The sequence below is a fragment of the Bos indicus genome, chromosome 27, assembly GCF_029378745.1.
Source record: "Bos indicus isolate NIAB-ARS_2022 breed Sahiwal x Tharparkar chromosome 27, NIAB-ARS_B.indTharparkar_mat_pri_1.0, whole genome shotgun sequence".
Taxonomy (NCBI): domain Eukaryota; kingdom Metazoa; phylum Chordata; class Mammalia; order Artiodactyla; family Bovidae; genus Bos; species Bos indicus.
The window spans coordinates 41,528,521-41,546,669 of record NC_091786.1 but is presented as its reverse complement, the minus strand read 5'-3'; the positions used below and the strand labels follow the sequence as shown (position 1 = coordinate 41,546,669).

At 43.0% G+C, this 18,149-nt stretch overlaps 1 protein-coding gene across 2 annotated transcripts in view; it reads right to left on the bottom strand.

The window, feature by feature from the left end:
- Nucleotides 1–18,149, bottom strand: part of THRB (thyroid hormone receptor beta) — a 436,468-nt gene that overhangs the window by 363,684 nt on the left and 54,635 nt on the right. The window lies entirely within an intron of this gene.

Here is an 18,149-nt window from a genome sequence, read left to right as displayed (position 1 = left end):
GCTCCAACACTTTGGCCACCTGATGCGAAGAGTGGATTCACTGGAAATGACCCTAATGCTGGGCAAGGTTGAAGGTGGGAGGAGAAGGCAGTGGCAGAGGATAAGAAGGTTAGGCAGCATCACCAACTCAATGGACATAAACTCCCAGGAGATAGTGGAGGGAGCCTGGCATGCTGCAGTCCATGGGGTTGCAATGAGTTGGACACAACTTAGCAACTGAATAATCACAAACATACCAATGGCATCATAGACCTATTTTAGCAAGATGCTTGACAAAGTCTTATAAGGTATCCTGGGGTGAGATAGTAGAATATGACCTGAATGGCAAAGAATGAATACATGAATTGAACAACTGTTAGTTAATTCATTAATGTCAACTGAGCTACTGAGGTTTTTCCTGTGAAAAAACTGTATTGATTTGGATGAAGACAGAGTGGATTACCATCATTGAATGGTTATGAATAGTGGAGATAACATAATCATGTATATAAGATGATCTGATGAAAAGTCAGATAAAATTTAGAGAGCACAATATAGAGTTCTGCATTTATTTTTATTTTTATTTTTTTGAGTTCTGCATTTAATATAAAGTGTAAATAGGAAGTTGCATGGTGCTGAGTTAGGGCAGCCTTGGATGACGGCTGTATAGAAGAAACAAATTAAGTCAACAGAGTGATCTGGTGGCAACTATGAGAAAGAAAGTCAAGTGCAATCTTAGAGAAGGAGTGACAGAACATATTCTTGCTCCCCTTCCTCCCGTTTTCCATGGTCACCCTGGGTGCAATGGGGACTTGATAACCTTCTGGTCTGTGCTCTGATGGGAAATCACCATGGGCAAGAGACAGCCCTGTTCATTTTGTTATCGATCCACCAAGGCATCTGTCGGGACACTCCTAAGAAACTGACTGACCTTCGATGTAGTGAATTACAGAATGAAAGATCCAAGGTCCTTCGAGGAAGGCAGAAGAATGGACAACCAAAGGGGGCGAGGAGAGAAGGATGAGGTGCTGACACAGAAGCCGACCGTCCAACGAAACAGGAAAGACCAAAAGAAGTCCCACGGAATCAACATTTTAATTCACGAAATCCTTAGCACTGAAGATGAAGGGGGGAAATCACACTAGTATAATTGTTTTTCACATGAAAAAAAATGAAATTGAATCCCTATCTCATGCCATCGAAGAGAAAAATCCATTCCAGGATGCACTGTAGACTTAAAATATGAAGGTAAAATGAAGAAAAAATATTTAGAAACAATGAAGAATATGGATGGAAGGATTTATTAAGCAAAATTTAAAAATCACTTGGTATAAAAGAAGAGATTAATATATCTGACCACATTATACACACACACACACACACTTATGAACTAAAAGCCAAATGGAGGGATGAAATGAGCATTTCACAAAAGGAAGCATCAGTGGTAAATAAGTATGAAAAGACATTCAACCTCCTTAGAAAGACAGTGCCTTCTGAGGCCACGATTAGATACACTTTAGGTGGTAAAATGCACGAGGTCACCTTACCAAGTACTGTCAAGCACACGGGGCAACAAAACTCTAACACAACCTAGGGGGAGTGTCAACAGGTTCAATCTCTTTGAAAAATAATTTCGAATTAGTAAAAAATGCATTTGCTCTCTGACCCAGCAATTCTGCTCCTAGGGATACCCTCACTCATGTGCACCTAGAGACGTGTGCAAGAAAATTCACATAGCAGCGTTGTTTGTATCAGCAAATCACTGGAAATGAACTCCTCAAACAGGAAATAACCCCAGGGTCCATCCACAGAAGGACAAATACGGTGATATGTTCACCCAACAGAATACTATACAGCAGGGGTAAGTGAGCAAATCCCAGCCTTAAGGAGTAGGTAGATAAAACTTAGGAATACAATTGTGAACAAAAAAGCAAGTTACAGCACATTAGATACAGCATGCTACTATTTTTACAAAGCCGACAGACAAGCACAAATTTAAGATATTTATTATTTAGGGAGATAAACACACATCATAAAACTTTAAAAAGTTCCTAATGATAAATATTATACTTATAAAGTATATCTCAGGGGAAGGAAGCAAGATTTAGGAAGAGCAAGGAACATTCTATATATATTCAATAGCAACCATACTGTGATGTTCGACTCCTTAAATTGGGCATTAGTTCCATGGAAGTCTTACTTCATGACTAAGTTTCACAGCCTACATACATGGTATAACATGTAAGTAATTATAAGGAAAACAGCAGAGCGACACATACACACACCAAGGAAAGTGGGCCTTCTTAACTGCATCAAAGCTGACCAGGCATCACTTCCAGGGGGTCAAGGTGTAAAGGAAGGTTTTGCTGCTTTCTTTGGATTTCAAGTGGGTTATCAGTCAAATGACAGTTTAAAAAGCTTTCTTTCTGTCTTTCTGGAAATGAGCTGGTCTGCCCAACTTTCCACTAATTCTGTCAGCAGGGCAATGCTCCAGCGGCACACTTCGTAGTTAAGAGAAGGGAGCATCTCAGCAGTACTTGGTGCTATTTCACTGCAGCTGTGTATCATCTTGGAGCTATATTTTGTGAGAAGTATTAGACAAACTAGGCAGTTTCTCGGGAAAGCTAATGTAGACATGAGGCTGTCAGATATCCATTTCAGATGAATGGCTAACTAAATTTGAACTTGAGTCACTCAACTGAGAGGAAACAGGAATTAAGAGAAATGAGGCAGATGACTTCAAAAATGAAGAAGAAACGCTGTCAGGTATAAACATTTTCAGCTTTATTCTGCCTGCAGAATGGCCACCTACTACCAATGGATAGAAATGTATTGAAGCCTGCTTAAGCTTTGAAAATTAAAATATCAGCTCACAGCTGCGAGCAAGATGACTAAGTAGAGGGTGGCTATTAGAGTCCAAGAATTACCTAGAGCTGTTATGGAATGTTATGCTCGAAAAGGAGGAAAACAAAGCTTAGAACCTTTTCCCTTATAATGGATTATATTTTATAATCCAGACTGCAGGCTTATAGTATGCTTTTGGTCTAAATTTTTAATAAGAGTAGATCATGTTTACTGTGAGCTCAGTTGCATCATTTATCTTTCACTCCCTGTAATCCAGTTCCAGGGACAATGGCAAAGGATAAGTGACTTTGGTCCTCAGTAACCATCTTGCTCTACGGAAGCTACTTAACCTCTTTGACTTTCAGTTTCCTCAGTTGTAGAGCAGTACCCCTCTGCACAACTGCCCCACAAATCCATCCACATTCTAGTCCCAGGGACCTGTGAGTACAGTACCATATTTTTGTAAATGGGATTAAGAATTTCATGAAGAGGAGATCATCCAGGAATATTCAACTGGACCAATACAATCACAAAGGCCCAAGTTCTTTAGAAGAGGGATGCAGCGGGATGAGAGACAAGGAGAAGATTGGGCGATGATGGGGGCAGAGATCGGAAGGATATCCTTTGAAGATGGTGGTAGGGCCCGTAAGCCAAAGAAAAGGAGCGGCCACTAGAAGCTATAAACAGTCAAGGAAATGGATTCTCCCCTACGGCCTTCAGAAGGAACCAGGTGTGCCGACCCCTTGACTTCAGTACCACGGGACACATTTCAGAATTCTGATCTCCGCACTCTGAGATGATCCAGCGGAGTTGTTTAAAGTCACTAAACACATCATTGTGGTAATTTGTTACAGCAGCAATAAGATGCAAACTCATTGTGTCACAGGATTATGGTGAGGCCCCAATGAGATAATTCAGTAAAAGTTCTTGGCATCTATTACCGCTATCATCCATCTAATTTGCCCCCAGGGAAGGCTCAGTCTCACAGTCCGCTGTATTAGTGTACCCTCAGTTATCCACCTTCATAAGCCATGGTTATATCTTCCTGTATACTGAGGAAGCTGAGAAGAGATTCTGGACAAGAGTCAGGCGTTCAACAGCCATTAATGGTGAGGGTCCGGCTGGATGCTGGACTTTTCCAGGCCTCATTCCTCAGCCATCAGTAGAGGCTAGATCCTTTCAAGCTCAAAAATGAAGAATTATATGCTCACTTAGGTAGCCTAATACATTCTTCCTGAGTCCACCCCTCCCAACCCCCCACCTTCTGGTCGAACCTGTAGCCAGTGGCTGAATTATCTAGTGCCAACTGCCCCTAGCTTATCTTTGCTCAGGACACTGATTAACCAGGCAGGCCTAATTCTGCGATTAATAAAACAAAAAGACAAAAAGAGGTCAAGCAGTTCCTAGCTTAAATTTATACTTAAAAAAAGGTATTCAAAAAAAAAAAAAGGTATTCAATGGTTCACAAAGACTGTTCCTAGCAAAAAAAAAAAAAATCGTAGCTCCAAGAGTCCGGGGCCCTTCTGTCTTTAATTCAAGGCTCTCACTTTGGAGAACAGAGTTGGCCGTCCATTCTCATCAAGCACCCTGCCCAGGCTCTTATCCTCCGAAGTGGCAGGACGTTTGACACACTTTCCTTGTTGCTAAAGGTGTAGATAGCTGTACATGGGGATCAAAAATGACCAAAATAGAACCACCACCGAAGTGCCCTGGAACACAAGCTCTTTCATATCTCTGCGTTTTCCAACTCACCATGGAGAGAAAGTCTGTGAAAAATGCTTTGCCATTTATAAATTATTCTGTCATGCAAAGCATTTTTTTTTTTTTTTAAACTCAGTGTGGGGTTAGATGTCATGATAGAGACACAGCCAATATTTAGCTGGGCACACAGAGGCGCAGTGACTTCAACTTGAGAAAATCCAGAAAACTTGATAAAACAGTTGCAAAATAAGAATAGATCTTAGCTAGAGAAAATGAGAAGGACATTTTGGGGAGAAAAAAAATGGTATGTGCAAAAGCAGAAAAGCCTCCTCTAAACATAGTAAGAAGTTGGTGTGTCTGGCATGCAGTGCGGAGGGACAGACAGCAGCAGGAGAGGGGGCCGAGGTCCACGCTGGGCTTGCGAGTGTTCTTACAGAGAGTTCTGCCATGAAACGAACAGCTATCATCCAGGAGGTGGCATGTTCAGATTGGGGTTTTTTTTTGGAAAATAAAAAAACGGTAGACAATTCCAGGATGCTGGAGGAGTCCAGTCCTGGATGAGGGCTCTGCGGTGGGAGGCACCTAAGGGGCTGCGTGGGTGGAACTTGTCATGAAAGACGTGGATGTTGGGGAGAAGTCAGAGATGGCCTGGGGGTTTCTGGCTTGGCTCAGCACGTACTGGGCGACATCACCAGCCAGTCACTGGAAACGAGAGCAGAGGGAGAGAGCACAGTCCGGGGCCACAGACATTACGCGGAGGACACCGCACAGATGCGAGGTGAGGACTCAGAAAAGTAGACAACAGAGCCACCGGGGCCAAGTGAGGCAAAGGAGACCGGAAACGCGTGGGCAGGGGCGCAGAGATAAGAAGGAAGGGAACTGAGCGGGCAGGGAGCCGGGCGGGTCAGCGGTGCCGGACGAGCGCGGCGTCCAGGCATCAAGGGCAACCCGGAGGCAGGACAGCGGCGCACCCAGAGCCCGGCCTCTGCGCGTGCGCGGGGCGGGCCCTTCTCTCTGGGACTCGGGTTTCTCCCCAATGCCCTATTTCCCCGCGTTAGCTCCGAGCTCGCCATGTTTGCCTTCGGAGCCGCGGGGACTGAGGTTTCCCAGGCTCTCAGGACACCAGGAGCACAGCCAAGCTCCAGCCGCAACCGCTGAAATAGTGAACATCGAACTCGCGCCTGAAGTACTGAGCCAGCAAGATGGGAAACAGCATCCGGGCCCAGGAGTGACCGTGACGCCCGCAGCCGTGCGCGCCTCACCTCTCCAAGCTGTTCAGAAGAGCAGACAGCCAGGCCTATGCACAACTGTTGTCTTGCATAAACGTAGAAGTACATTTTATTCAAGTATGGTTGATTTACTTGTGTTAGTTGCAAAGTGACTCAGTTACCCATATATGGCTATTCTGTTTCAGATTCTTTTCTCTTGTGGGTTATTATAAGATATTAACTATAGGCCCCTGGGCTATGCAGTAGGTCCTTATTGTTTATCTTTTTATACATAGTAATATGTATATGTTAATCCCGAGCTCCTAATTTCTCTCTCCCCGTCTTCTCCCTTTGGTAACTATAGGTTTGTTTTCTGTCTGTGAGTCTATTTCCGTTTTGTGAATCAGTTCATTTAATTACAGCCTAAATGACTAGAGAAATCAAAGAACTACAGTAATACTTACGGACACAATAATCATTAAATATGCCTTTTAAGAGCAAGGGCTGGGGAGAGACGAAAAACCACACTGATGTACTGAGCCTGGGTGATGCAGAGAGGAAGGGCGGGTGCTGTGGGAGAGGAGGCTGGAGGGCCGCAGGCACCATGAAAGTGTTTCACCCGGGCCTTCAGGTCAGGAACGTGGCCTGTCTGAACACATGGCATCAGTGACAGACACAGGCTTGACCCACTGCTGGACTAGGAAAGGCAGAGTCAGAACTCAAGGGTCAGGTTTCTTAAATCTTCCATCTCTGTATTTTGAGTTTATATTTACTCTGCTTGAGTAAATTAGAAGATCAATGACAGCAATTAGTATTTTTTAGTTTCACCCTGAGTTTGGCTGTCAGAATACTGGTTATCAGAAAAGCATTCTATGTGTCAGGCATCTGGTACCACCATGGGGCACTGATTCGCTGAGGTTGTTGTTCCAAGCTTAGAGCATCCACTATTCCCCGAATGGGTGGCCTGGACGATCACGTGCTTCTCACTGTGTCTGTCCAGCTTCTTTCAGCTGCTCCAGGAACTCTGCTGCTGCTGTTGCTGCTAAGTCGGTTCAGTCGTGTCCGATTCTGTGCGACCCCATAGACGGCAGCCCACCAGGCTCCCCCGTCCCTGGGATTCTCCAGGCAAGAACACTGGAGTGGGTTGCCATTTCCTTCTCCAATGCATGAAAGTGAAAAGTGAAAGTGAAGTCGCTCAGTCGTGTCCGACCCTCAGGGATCCCATGGAGTGCAGTCTTCCAGGCTCCTCCGTCCATGGGATTTTCTAGGCAAGAATACCGGAGTGGGGTGCCATTGCTAATCAATACTAAAAACAAAGATCCATATACAAAATGTCAAGTTCTCACATCTGACTGGTCTAATAAAATCCACTGGAAAGGGAACATCCTTAAATATCATAACACAGGGTTAATTCTAAAGAGATGACTCCATCCCTACAGCGATCCTGTGTATGTGGCCCAGGCCCTTTTGCTCCATGAAGCATCGAATAGGGTAAATGATCTTTTTTATTTCTCTGAATTTATGCAAGGTCCTGCTGTCTTCATACCCGAAGCCAGAAGGGGATTGCAGGAAAGAAGACAAACATGCTTTTGGGCCCCAAGAACAAATGTTCAACAGGAAATGGGCTCATCTTCCTCTGAACTCCTACAGAGCTCTGGCCCTCCCTGAGGGAGCAAACCATCCCCACCTTAAACAGTTCTTATCTATGTTCATACCTCAGAGCTTCGAAGATCTTATGAAAAGCCCGAAAGAACTGTTTGGCCAAACCAATATTTGGCAAGCTGTACATGAGCAGGACTGCATTTTAATGTAATATCTGAATAACAGCTTGTGTTTTCATGGACTTTACACTCTACTAAGATGCCTTTGCTTTCTTTAGTTTAAGCCTGAATTTTGCTATGAGGAGCCATGAAATTAGAAGACAACTACTTCTTGGTAGGGAAGCTATAATAAACCTAGACAGTGTGTTAAAAAGCGAAGACATCACTTTGCCGACAAAGGTCTGCATAGTTCCAGAAAAACATCTACTTTTGTCTTATTCACTATGCCAAAGCCTTTGACTCTGTGGATCACAACAAACTGTGGAAAATTCTTCAAGAGATGGGACTACCGACCACCTGACCTGCCTCCTGGGAAATCTGTATGCAGGTCAAGAAGCAACAGTTAGAACTGAACAGAGAACAACAGACTGATTCCAAATAGGAAAAGTAGTACATCAAGGCTGTATATTGTCACCCTGCTTATTTAACTTATATGCAGAGTACATCATGCAAAATGCCAGGTTGGATGAAGCACAAGCTGGAATCAATAACCTCAGATACACAGATGACACCACCCTTATGGCAGAAAGTGAAGAAGAACTAAAGAGCCTCTTGATGAAAATGAAAGAGGAGACTAAAAAAGTTGGCTTAAAACTCAACATCAGAAAACAAAGATCCTGGTATCTGGTCCCATCACTTCATGGGAAATAGAAGGGGAAACAGTGGAAAGAGTGACAGATTTTATTTTTTTGGCTCTAAAATCACTGCAGATGGTGACTGCAGCCATGAAATTAAAAGACGCTCACTGGAAGAAAAGTTATAACCAACCTAGACAGCATATTCAAAAGCAGAGACATTACTTTACCAACAAAGGTCCATCTAGTGAAAGCTATGGTTTTCCCAGTAGTCATGTATGGATGTGAGAGTTGGACTATAAACAAAGCTGAGCCACGAAGAATTGATGCTTTTGAACTGTGGTGTTGGAGAAGACTCTTGAGAATCCCTTGGACTGCAAGGAGATCCAACCAGTCCATCCTAAAGGAGATCGGTCCTGAATATTCATTGGAAGGACTGATGCTGAAACTCCAATACTTTGGCCACTTGATGCCAAGAACTGACTCATTGGAAAAGACCCTGATGCTGGGAAAGATTGAGGGCCAGAGGAGAAAGGGACGACAGAGGATGCCAGGCAGGGCCTGAGGGCTGTCCCCAGGGATGGGGCCACCACCTCCCAGGCGACTTCAGATGAGACAGGTGTCATCAGCCAAGGGCAGTGCTACAGGGGAGGATGGCAGGGCGAGGAGCTGGCAGCCACTGGAGGATGGGCATGCCAGCCTAGTGATGGGGCCTGGGGGCCCACTGATCATACCTGTTACAGGCAGCTTCTCATGCCTAGAAGACTGGCTTGATGAACAGGTTGTTGCCCTTTCGTGGGGGATTTGGGCAGCCTCAGGGAGCCAATCCTCTGCCCAGAAACAGGCTGAGTTAACCTCTGACTTTAGAAAACCATCAACGTAAGTTTCTGTGTTCTACCTTTCATGATACTTTGTAGCCTCTAACTGTGTGGGTGATTTTGGTTCATCGTGGTCACGTGGTGACAGTGCGCGCACAAGACTCCATGCATCTGGTTTCCTCTGCCCCAGCCTCTGAGCGTGCCTCTCAGGGATGGAGGGGTCAATAAGTCCCAAAGGCAGCCCGGTATATTTTGGTATGAAGTTTCAAAGCATGTCAATGATTATGTCTTCAATGTAAGCAAAGAATCTATTCCCTTGTAACTTACATTTGCCAAAGTCATGGACAGGGAGTCTAATCCTTAGGTAAATGTCCATGCTCAGATTGTCCCACTATATCATGTGTGATTTCAGATCTCTTTACTCTTCTGGTTCCGGCCCACTGGAGAAATTCCAGTTTGTCTTTGACCACATTAAACAGGTGCCCAGAACTACCCAACCCTCCAGGAGTGCCGTTGACCCCCATGAGCAAAGGAGAACTAGTCTTCTTGTTCTGCACACAGCCGTTCAGTTAACAGAGTTTCAAAAATTAACTTCATGATTCGAATAAGCTCCATGACATGCCCAGTATATCACTGATTTATGCCAACTTGTAAACAACTCGTGTGAATATTTTTGCACATACTGTCTGTCTCACCCCATGCCTACTTTCTAGATTGATGTCCTTTAACTTAACTACAGACTTTGACACCTATTTAGCTTAAAGTCCATCTTGGATGAGTTGGCCCACCGTCATTTCGACCTGAAATGATCTCTTTGGATCCTAATTGTGTTACTCAAAGTACATGCTGTGCTTTAAGGCCTTACGTCCACCACAACTTTGATAAATATGCAGTCTGTATCTTCACTAAACTTGTTGATATAAAACAACACTTTGGGCTTCCCAGGCATTCCAGTGGTTAAGAATCTGCCTGCCAGTACAGGAGACACGGGTTTGATCCCTGGTCCGGGAAGATTCCACATGATGCGAGGCAAGCGAGCCCAGGCAGCGCTTCCTGAAGCCTGCGTGCCCTAGAGCCCATGCTCCACAACACGAGGAGCCACCGAAGCTGGAGAGGAGCCCACGCAGCACCAAGGACCCAGCACAGCCAAAACCAGGTAAGTCAGTCTCCAAAAAATGACTTGTTAAAGGAACACTTTGATAGGACTAAGAGTGGATTCTCAAAGCCCACTGTTAATGACTCCCTCCCAGGACCACTGTAGTTCTCCCACAGCTTCGTTCATGCCTGTTCCCAGACCCAGTCTAAATCTGACCGTCAACTGACTCTTTCAGATATATATTCTGATATGCTGAGTTTCAAAGGATAATTAATTTCCAATAAAATATTTGTACTTCATTCCATAGAAAAATAGGATATCAAGCTGGTACTCATTTGATGATTGAAAATAATCCAAGGAGATGATTTTAGAATTTAAACATTGTTTTCTCCCATGGAGAAGAGGATGCTGAGTCTGGGAGGGGCCGTGGGGAGCCCTGGCTGGGGGCACGTGGAACGCACCTGATCCAAGGAAAGCAGGTGACAAGACTAACCAACTGCATTATTTCTCTAATGCCCCATAGCTTCCCTGGTGGCTCAGCTGGTAAAGAATCTGCTTACTTGAGTTCGACCCCTGGGTTGGGAAGATGGCCCCTGGGGAAACGAATGGCTACCCACTCCAGTATTCTGGCGTGGAGAATTCCATGCACCGTATAGTCCACGGGGTCGCAAAGAGTCGGACACAACTGAGCGACTTTCACTTTCACTTCTTTCCTTAGCCAATGACCACAAATGTAGTAGCTTCAAACAACCAAATCTGTTATCCCGTAGTTTCCGTGGGTCAGTCCCATGGGCCAGGTTAGCCCAGCCCCGGCTCAGACCTCATCAGGTCAAAACCAAGGTGTTGGCTGAGGTTTCAGGTCCTCTTCCAAGCTCACTGGCTGGCTGTGGAATGCAGTTCCTCGTGTTGCAAAACTGAGATCTGCACTTTCCTGCAGGCTCCTGCAGCCCCTGCCTCCACCGTGGCCCCTGTATGGCACTCTGCTTCAAGGCCAGCGGCAGAATCTCTCTCTCTGCCTTCCGCTGGGGTGCGGTCCCGTGTAAAGTGGCCCAGAGAGTGACAATCCCATCATATTCCCAGGTCCAGTCCTCGGCGAATAAAGGGGGATCCCAGCAGGGCGTGGGAATCCTGGAGCCCCCTAAGACCTCCCCCCAACAGTGATTAACTCAGGGAGCCGCAGGGACCGTCAGGAGCAGGACACAGGCTGGAGAGGCCCCCGGTGCCCTGCTGCAGTTTCAGCTTTCTCCTGAAAGCAGTGCGGGCGTGTTGACGGACACCTGTGCCTTCGAGAAGGTGCCGGAAAATGTCGTAGGTGGCGGGGCTTAGAACGGTATTCTAGGAAGCACAGCAGTGCCAGAGACACCATGCAATGAGCTGAGGCAATGCACGGAAAGCACAGTATCATCTACATACACACGTGAATCGCCTGCTTGTAACTGATCCCCTCGCTTGCCTACCCGACAATGTGAGAAAGGTACACGGTGCTTTGCTGTGCTGCTGTTAGGATGAAGTGTGCCCTTCATACACCAGACAGGAAAGAACACAAGTAACTTACATCACTAGAGAGCCCTCTCCAAACAGAAACATTCTAACGCAAATCCCTAAAATTTAAAAAAAAATTCTTTTTTAAGACTTGAGCCTATTTCTTTAACTTGCTGGCTCCCTCAAGAAAACACCTTTAAGGGGCTTCCCTGTTGGTCCAGTGGTTAAGAATCCACCTTGCACCGCAAGGGACACCAGTTTGATACCTGGTCCCGGAAGATCCCACATGCTGTGGGGCACCCAAGACCCTGCACCACAACTACTGAAGCCTGAGCGCCCTGGAGCCTGAGCTCGGCAGCAAGGGAAGCCACCGCAGAGAGACGCCCGCACCTGAGCTCGGCAGCAAGGGAAGCCACCACAGAGAGACGCCCGCACCTGAGCTCGGCAACAAGGGAAGCCACCACAGAGAGACGCCCGCACCTGAGCTCGGCAGCAAGGGAAGCCACCACAGTGAGAAGCCCGCACCCCGTGACTGGAGAGCAGCCCCCTGTGTGCTGCAACTAGAGAAAGCCCTGGTGCTGCACTGGAGATCCAGCACAGCCAAAAATAAATATTGTTTAAAAAACACATTTAAAAACAGAAATAGTCACTGATATAGAAAACAAACTTCTGGGGAGGCAGTTAAATTAGGAGATTGGGATTGACATACACACACTGCTGCTGCTGCTGCTAAGTCACTTCAGTCGTGTCCGACTCTGTGACCCCATAGACGGCCGCCCACCAGGCTCCCCCATCCCTGGGATTCTCCAGGCAAGAACACTGGAGTGGGTTGCCATTTCCTTCTCCAATGCATGAAAGTGAAAAGTGAAAGTGAAGGCACTCAGTCGTGTCCGACTCTTCACGACCCCATGGACTGCAGCCCACCAGGCTCCTCCACCCATGGGATTTTCCAGGCAAGAGTACTGGAGTGGGGTGCCATTGCCTTCTCCGATACATACACTACTATATATAAAAGAGATAACTGATAAGGCCCTACTGCACAGCACAGGGACTCTGCTCGGTACTCCATAATGACCTATGTGGGAAAAGAATCTGAGAAAGAGTGGACACACGTATATGCATAACTGGTGGACTTTGCTGTACACCTGGAACTAACACGACGTTGTAAATCATCTATACTCTAATAAAAACTTTTTAAAAAAGAAAACACGTTTATCTCTGACTTTTGGACAGCAGTCAGCAGACATGTGAGGACCCACACAGATGGGATAAGCATGTGAGGAATTGCCGTTTTTCCACCAATATGGATTTTGAACGGATGAACTAGAACGTCATGGTCTGCTGTAACCTTTACTCACCGTTCTTACTCACTTCTGGTTCTTCTGAAGGCTAAAATCTTTCCAAATATTACAAGTGAAAACCCTGTATGTTCCATTTGTCTTTGAGTTCCATTGGCAACTCTGTCTATACGCTGTAACCTTGAGGACAATCACAGTGTTTATTCTAAAATATAATAATGACAAGAGCTAACTAAAAGCTACTGACTACATGCCAGAGACTGTTCTCAGAGCTTCATATCCTCATACTCAGGTGAGGAAACCATGGCACGGAAAGTTGAAGTAGCTTGGCGATTACATAGGTGGTTAGCAGGGGAGCTTGGCCCTGAACCTAGACAGAATGTTCTGCCACAGTTCCCAGCCTTGGGGTGAAAACAGACGCCAGCTCCTCTATGAAGGGGGGGCCTTGGAGGTACTTGATAAATGATTGCTGACCACTTAATAAGTGATGACTTTTGAGGTGGCAGAGTCAAAACTGTATAATAATTAAAGTAATCACTGTGAGATTATGTTACAGATGTGAGGGGTACAAAAAATAATAAATCCAAGAGGTAGTTCTTTAAAACAAGCCAAATAAAACCCAGGATTATACAAAACAAACAAACAAACAAGAAAAAGAGAAGCACAGATACTAAAATTTTAGAAATTATGAGTGAGTACTGTGTTCAATGTTATTATTTAAAAATACTAACAAAAGATAATTTTTAGATATAGTTTGAATTACTAAAATGGCACAAGCTTAAACAGACACACGGAACAGACAAAATGATTAAAGAAAATAAACTACAAATTTAAAAATAATGTAAAAAGTTGTAAATGCATTATCTGGTTCAAAAACTAACCCAGGTATAGAGAATTCCACAGGGAACTTCTTTTGCATTCTCAAAGAAAATATAATCCCCATAGGTCCAAAGCACAAAAAAAGATTAACAAGTTCTGATCATTATAAGAACTTAACATGTTGGTGTCAAAACTAGAAAGACAATATAACATTCATCCAAAGACCAACTTATTGTAAAAATTGATGCAATAATCTGGAACAAACATTGAATACAGCAGTGAGTTAAGAAAATATTTCATCACACCAAGTAGGCTTTACTCCAAGAATAAAAAAAATAAGTAAATACTAAGAAGTTTTATATTATATTACACCATTTTAACAGATCAAAGGCAAAAATTACACAATAATTTTCAAAAAGAATATGATACTCTGTATCAAATCTGGTGAATTGTAAACAATTCTCATTGGATACTCACAGTATCTTTACAAAATACTCTATCCTCATTTAACAGCGTAAGAAGCTGAAGCTGGAAGACAACAAATAACTCATGGAGTGATAAACAATTTAAGAGGAAGAGGTGCACTGTGATCCCAGGTCTGTCTGGTCATAAATTCTATGATCTGATCTCCTCGTGATGCTCTCCTCACAGAGGATGAAAAAGTGAAAGTGAAAGTCGCTAAGTCGTGTCTGACTCTTGGCGACCCCGTGGACTGTAGCCTGCCAGGCTCCTCTGTCCATGGAATTCTCCAGACCACAATACTAGAGTGGGTAGCTGGCTGTTCCCTTCTCCAGGGGATCTTCCCAACCCAGGGACTGAATCTACCAAAATAATGAAGACATTTTATAGCATTTCAAAACTCCTTTTTGACTAAAAATACTCTCAGCATATTAGGAGTGCAATGAAGTTTCTTTAACATGGTTGGAAAATTCTATCCTAGCTATTAAAAAGCAAGATAATATCATTAAATATATTTAACACTGCTGTGGAAATTCGGGCTAATGGTATAAGACATAGTTCTAGAATAAGAAATAGCCTCTTTAGAAAGGTATTAGAATCATTCTTCTGTATATTATAACTTTTGCTAAGAAATCTCAGGAGAACTAAATGAAAAAATGATTATCATTAATAAACAGAATCAAAACCAATATATAAAACCAATAACTTTAAGTGAATTCATTGATGAGCTCTAGTAGTTCTCTGGTGATGTCTTTAGGATTTTCTATCTATAATATCATGTCATCTGCAAACAGTTACAGTCTTACTCCTTCCTTTCCAATTTGGATTCATCTCTTTTTCTTATGCACAGTAAAGGAACCATAAATAAAACTAAAAGACAACCTGCAGAATGGGAGAAAGTATATGCAAATTTCCAAGATAAACAAACAGCTATATGACTGAGTCACTTTGCTGTACATTTGCAATGCTGTAACTCAGCTATACTTCAGTTAGTAAGAAAAAATCAACAGCTTTTATATAACTGTAACTACCAGTTAGAAAACACGAGAAAAATACCAAGTACCATTAAATAAAGAGCATATAATACCTAGGAATAACCTTTATAAATATGCAGAACTTGTGTGAAGAAATAATTTTTCTGTTGTATCTAATTAGACTTAAAAAACAGGCAGATTATGAAATGATCAAAAATTGTAAAGATGCAAACTCTTCCAAAATATTTCATAGTTTGTACATAATTCCATGCAGATACATCAGAATTTTTTATTTGAAAATGAATTCCAACATTCAGCTGGAAGAATGCTCAGATGATAACTGGCTAAGGTACATTTAAAATATGGAATAGTGAAGGGGTTAGGGATTATTATATCAGAAATGGAAAACGCCATACAAAATATAATATGGTTCTGCTTCCATAACCAATAGGTATTAAAGAAATAGAATGAAGACCCCAGGTACCAAAATGTATATACTAATTTAATTAACATAGATCTAATCACATCTCAACATACAATAAAGGGATTACCCAATAAATGATACTGAAGTAACTATTTGAATAGTTAAAAAATTACATATCTCCTTCATACAACATGTCAAACTGAACTACAGATGGATTACATACTAAATTTAAAAATAAAATTATAAAAGATTATGAAAAATATAGGTGGCTATTTATTAGATACTGGGCCAAACAATTTCTAAACACAGAAGTAGTAGAGTATATCAGAAAGTAGTAATAGATTTAACTGTAGCAATAAACATGAAAAAAATCACATCTGATAGCACAACACTCGGATTAAAACGCAAACACCAAACTAGGAAAATAATGTCCAGAGAAGTGGCATAGAAAGGCTCTTTAATAGAAAGTTCATAGTGAAAGTGAAGTTGCTCAGTCGTGTCCGACTCTTTGTGACCCTGTGGACTGTAGCCCACCAGGCTCCTCCGTCCATGGGATTCTCCAGGCAAGAATACTGGAGTGGGTTGCCATGAAAGTTCATAAGCAAAATATTAACACCTCGGTGGATAAATGGGCAAAGAACATGGATCAACAAGTTACAAAAGAATTGTTATACACATCCGATTAACATTCAAAAATTTTAAATGATTAATGCTTATTGCTGCTGAATGGGAGGACCCGAAGACAGTCTCATACACTGCCAGCTGGAATGCAAATGAACAAATACCTTCGGCCACGTCTAAGAAGTATAAACATGTTCATGCCCTTTGATTACATCTACTATCATGCAGAAACAATTAAGAAAATGGCAAAAGATGAATGCGAAGCGTGAGCATTCAACTACGCTTATACACTCCTAAGTACAATATTATATAGTTATTAATTAATCATGTTTTGAAGACTATTTAATGCCACAAGAAGATGCTCCTGGTCAAGTTAACATAAATAAGATACAAAACTGTATCTAGACCACAGTCCTGATTTTATAAAGTAACAATACATACAGGAAAAACTTGGAAGAAAATGTTATAAAATGTTACAGGGCTTATCTCTGAGCATTCGACTAGGTAACTTTTATTTTCTACGATAAATATCAGGATAAAATTTATTTCTGAAAGAATAAAAACAAACCAATGATTGACAAGAAAAATAAGAAGCCAGGCGTATTGGAAATAGCCTTCTAAGGAAATGAAGACGACTGTCTTTTCTGTCCTTCTATCTTAAGGAAATGCTGAAGCAAGTGCGTCATAAGCCACCTCCTCTTCTCAAAGGCATCCCAGAAACCATCTCTCCATCAGATCTGGCTAATTCCTTCTCTGGCCGCCTCCCCCTAGACTCTGCCAACCTCCATCTTCTTCCCACTCAAAGTCTGGCCACAACAAAACAGTCGCAACACAGGAAGCAGGTCTGGAGGGAGGTCAGCATGCTGAGTGATTACTGAGGGAATGATGTGTGTTTCTGCAGAAATGCAGTCTGCCTCTGCTAAATCATCATTTCATAACACTCTCTACATTGGGAGGACTTTTCACACACACAAAAAAAACCCACGCTCTTAAAAATTCTTGTAAAATCTATTTGCAATGATGATGCCAGAAGTCCATTTCTCCTTCAGCAGCATAATTCAGGGAGCTTTACTAAAATCATTGAATTGGTCTCTTAATGAAGGATATTCACCATATATTTACTGGGTGCCAACTATTGAAAGTGAAAGTGGTTCAGTCGTGTCCGACTCTTTGTGACCCCATGGACTATACAGTCCATGAAGTTCTCCAGGTCAGAATACTGGACTGGGTATAGCCTTTCCCTTCCCCAGGGGATCTTCCCAACCCAGGGATTGAACCCAGGCCTCCTGTATCACAGGCGGATTCTTTACCAGCTGAGCCACCAGGGAAGCCTGGGTACCATCTAGGGTTCTGGGAAACATAATGTGGGTGTGGGTCTGGGGAATAATAGTTTGCAGAGATGTCCACACCTTCAGCTTGGAACATGTGAATATATTATATTACATGGCGAAAGGGATTTTACAGATGTGATTAAGGTAAGGATCTTGAGACAGGGATAACCACAGAGGTTGCTATAAGGGAAAGAGGCAGGAGGATCAGAAGACGTGATGTAAGATGTAGAAGTCAGGTGACTCGGGGCCACAAGCCAAGGAATACAGGCGATCGCTAAGAGCTGGAAAGGCAAGGAAACGGATTCTCCCACACAGTAGCCAGAAGGAACAAAACCTGGCTGACCTATTTTGAACTTTTATTTCCAGAACTATAAGATAAGAAATTTGTTTTAAGCTACTGAATTGCTGGTAATTTGTTATAACAGCAACAGCCAGTGAACAAGTGATATTCAATGAAAGCTATAGACTCCACATTGAACATGTATCGCCTTATTTTTCTTATTTCTTATTTTTGCCAGAATTTCCCAAACTGTGTTACAGTGAATGCAAGTTCTACAAGCCACTGCACAATTTTAAAGTGTTCTCTAGGCAGATGAATACACTGTGTCACCCTTTTGGAAAGTCACAATGTACTTTAGTATCTTAAAGACTGAATACTCTTCACTATGATTAATCCAAAATTCTCTAAACTTATTTGACC